Source organism: Gekko japonicus, unplaced genomic scaffold, assembly GCF_001447785.1.
Source record: "Gekko japonicus isolate JY-2015 unplaced genomic scaffold, Gekko_japonicus_V1.1 scaffold6990, whole genome shotgun sequence".
Lineage (NCBI taxonomy): Eukaryota > Metazoa > Chordata > Lepidosauria > Squamata > Gekkonidae > Gekko > Gekko japonicus.
Genome location: NW_015163297.1, coordinates 13,627 through 17,549, shown reverse-complemented (window position 1 = coordinate 17,549; position 3,923 = coordinate 13,627). Strand labels below are relative to the sequence as shown.

Genomic DNA, 3,923 nt, shown 5'->3' with positions numbered 1-3,923 from the left:
CTCCCCAGGCTCCACCCCCAAAATCTCCAGGAATTTCCCAACCTGGAGTTGCCACCCCTGTTCTGCACAGTCACTCAGATATTTGTCTTTTCTTGTCCTTTAACAGTAGAAATGTTGGTTTAGAGAAGCCCTTCCATTTCAAAAGCAGTTTATTTGGCGGCACGAAAAGGCTGCTGCCTGGAATACACAGTTACTTCCAGGGCACGGAGAGCTCTTTGCATCCTCGCCTTTAAGCGTCGTCAAACCCTTGCTAACCTACCCAACATGAAAGGGACCTCCACCATACTCACTAAGTGTTGCAGGATGACCTGTAATCTTTGAAATGGTCTCAACCTGAAAGAAGAAAATCAAGATCAGCAGGGCCTCTGCCACAGATAACGTAAATCACATGTCTACATGCATCCCTGTTAAGACTTCTCTCTAGAAGCAGAAGTTTTTTCAGCTATTTTTGAAAATCCATTCTTACGCTAATAGATCTTTTTCTACGCTTCGACATAAGCAGGGCTTTTTTGTAGAAAAAGCCCAGCAGGAACTCATTAGCATAATAGGCCACACCCAACAGAAAAAACATATTAGCATATTAGGCCACACCCAACAGCAAAAATACATTAGCATATTAGGCCACACCCCTGACAGCACAGAGAAGTGTGGTCATCCAGCCACACCCACCTTTTGCTTCTTATTCTGTTTACCTTGTTTGTTGTCAAAACCCAGGGCTTTTTTTGTAGCAGGAACCCTTTGCATGTTAGGCCACACACCCCTAATGTAGCCAATCCTAATGAGTTTCTGCTGTTGGGTGGGGCCTACTATGCTAATGAGTTCCTGCTGGGCGTGGCCAACTCGGGAGCCAGCCGGAACTCCGTTCCTGTGCGTTCCTGCCCAAAAATAGCCCTGGACATAAGTAACAGGTACCGTTAACAATGCAGAGCAGACTGTTTTTCAGTCCATTTGGTTATGTCCACACTACACGCAGACAGCAACAGTAAGAAGAAGAGATTGGATTTATACCCCGCCCTTCACTCGGAGTCTCAGAGCGGCTTACAAACTCCCTGTGAGGTAGGTGGGGCTGAGAGAGCTCACTCGAGAACTGCCCTTGAGAGAACAGCTCTGAGAGAACTTGTGACTGACCCAAGGTCACACCAGCAGATACCTGTCGAGAATTGGGGACTCAAACCCAGTTCTCTCAGATTAGAGTCCGTGCTCCTAACCACTACACCAAACTGGCTCTCCATGAACATACATGAAGCTACCTTCTACTGAATCAGACCCTTGGTCCATCAAGGTCAGTATTGTCTACTCAGACTGGCACTGACTCTCCAGGGTCTCAGGCAGAGATCTTTCCCATCACCTACTGCAAGACCCTTGTACCTGGAGATGCGGGGGATTGAACCCGGGACCTTCTGCATGCCAAGCAAACGCTCTACCCCTGAGCCACAACCCCTCTCCATTTCTGTTCATATAAAATCTCCCACCTGTGTGCAAACTTCTTCAGATACATTTAGACAGACTTCCTCCAGCCTTACATATAGGTAGGGGGTTAGTTCCCAGGAAGGACTAATTAAGAGTCAAGACGTGTAAGTCACTGAGCAATCAGTATAGCTAAGATTGGATTAAAGCAGTTGGTAAGACCCGTTCCGTGCACCTCGGCATCTAGTCATGCCGGCCACATGACCACGGAAACGTCTTCGGACAGCGCTGGCTCTTCGGCTTTGAAACGGAGATGAGCACCGCAACCCTAGAGTCGGACTTGACTGGCTTTCGAGCAAGGGAGACCTTTACCTTTAAGACCCGTGAATAGCAGCAAATTAGTATAGAAATAATAAAAGAGTGAACAAACAGATGTGAGAACCCATTTCCATCTGAGCTGAGTTAGGGTGAGCTAGCTCAGCTTTTTCGCCTCGGGCTCACAAATTTTTGTCTTAGCCAAATTGCTCGCTCACAACTTTAATGCCAGCAGCTCACAAAGTGGAATTTTTGCTCACAGGACCCTACAGCTTAGAGGGGGCATTGATTAAGTTTGAGTCCCGTGGCACCTTTAAGACCGACAAAGTTTAATTCTGGGTATAAGCTTTTGTGTGCATGCCATTGCACACTTCTTTAGACAGAGAATCTGAAGAAGTGTGCATGCACAAGAAAGCTCATACCCAGAATTAAACTGGGTTCCCCTGGACTCAAACTGTGCTTTTTAAAAAATAAATAAATAAGCGGTTTATGGGGTCTGGGGATCCGCTGCAATTCCGGGAGGTCTCCAGCCCCCACCTGGAGGTTGGCAGCCCTGCTTCAAGCCACCACCGCGTACAACGCAGTTAAAGTTCTCTCAACGACGGAGCCGAGAGTTCCACGCTCGTGACGTCACCGCACAGCCCCGCCCCCCGCGACGTCGACAAACGCCACCAATCCTCGTGAGGTCACGCGTCCCCCGCCCGCTAGGGGGGCCTACCTGGGAAGCCGCTGCCTCAGGGCCGGAACCACCAGCGGCCCCATCGCTCGGCCGCCGCGCTCTCGCCCACGCGGCGCAGGAGAATGGCGTCACTCGGGCGCGCCGCCGGGAACCCCAGAAGCAGGCGGCCCAAAAGGAGGAAGGCACGAAGAGCTTCTCTGCCGCCTCTTGCGGCTCGCTCTCTATGGTCCGCGCGGGCGCCACCTAGAGGCTGCGGAGGGAAGTGCGCGCTCCAGCCTCCTTCCCCGGATCCCAAGCGGGCAAAGCAGCACCTGTTGGATTTCTGCCTGGCACGGAGGCTGCTCTGTGGGGGCTGCGCCTACAACCCTGGGAGGCGGGGGCGGTACGTTATACGCCAGAGAGAGATTGTAAAGTACTTTGGAGATAACGTGGATTTTAAAGGTTGCCAACCTCCAGGTGGGGCCGGGAGATCTCCAGCGGCTACAAGTGATTTCCAGACAATACAAGAGGATTTCCAGGCAGGATGGGATGCCTCAGGGCTTAGTTCTTGTGGCCCTCTCTTACACGCCCAGGGAAATGCTGATCGCCACTTTGGTCAGGAAGCAATTCTGGAGGGTTTTTTTGTCCTATTCTGGGCATTCTGTGTGTGGGGGAGGCATTTGTGAATTTCCTGCATTGTCCAGGGGGTTGGACTAGATGACCCTGGAGGTCCCTTCCGACTCTATGATTCCATAATGATTCAATAGAGATCCATTCCCCTGAAAAAAATGGCTGCTTTGGAGGAGGAGCTCTATGGTATTATACCTCCTCACCTTAAAACCTGCCCTCGCCAGGCTCCGCCCCCCAAATCTCCAGGTATTTCCCAACCCAGAGCTGGCAACTGTAGAATTCTGAATAGGGGTGACCAAACAGATCCAGATGGGGTAGCCCTGTTGGTCTGAAGCAGCAGAGCAAAGTCAGAGACCGATTTCACACAAGAGCTGCGCCGCGGTCGCACCGCATTTTGACCCACGGCTTCGCCCAATTTCCTCTGTGGTTTCGTGATCCTGTTATTTGAGGATCACAAAACCGCGGGGAAAATCGAGCGAAGCCGCGGTTCAAAATGTGGCCGCGCAGCTTTGAGTGTGAAATTGACCTATAGAAGTGGGGCAAAGGGAGGCGTGACCTTTAGAAGGGGGGCAAAGGGACGCAGTTCTTGTGTGAAATTGGTCTGAGTCCGGCGGCACCTTTAAGACCGACAAAGTTTAACTCTGGGTATCAGCTTTTGTGCACATGCACATGTCTTCAGGTACTGATCTGATGAAGTGTGCCTGCATACAAGAACGTCTACCCAGAATTAAGCTTTGCAGGTCTTAAAGGTGCTGCCGGACTCAGACTTTGTTCTGTTGCTTCAGACCAACACGGCTACCCCACCTGAATCATACTTTAAATGAGATATTTAAAAAAAAAAAACCTCTTTAGAATGTTCACCTTCTTAATTTTCATGGTTTTAAGATTATCCAGGCATGTCATAGCCAAGCAA

The 3,923-nt window shown here is 50.4% G+C and overlaps 1 long non-coding RNA gene across 1 annotated transcript in view; it reads right to left on the bottom strand.

The window, feature by feature from the left end:
* Window positions 1-2,514, bottom strand: part of LOC107107006 — a 4,609-nt gene extending 2,095 nt beyond the window's left edge. The window contains exons 1-2 of the long non-coding RNA XR_001482382.1: window positions 2,441-2,514; window positions 291-333 (exon numbers count right to left, since the gene is read on the bottom strand). This is a non-coding gene — a long non-coding RNA (uncharacterized LOC107107006). The remainder of the gene's footprint in view (window positions 1-290; window positions 334-2,440) is intronic.
* Between the last annotated feature and the right edge of the window lie 1,409 nt (window positions 2,515-3,923).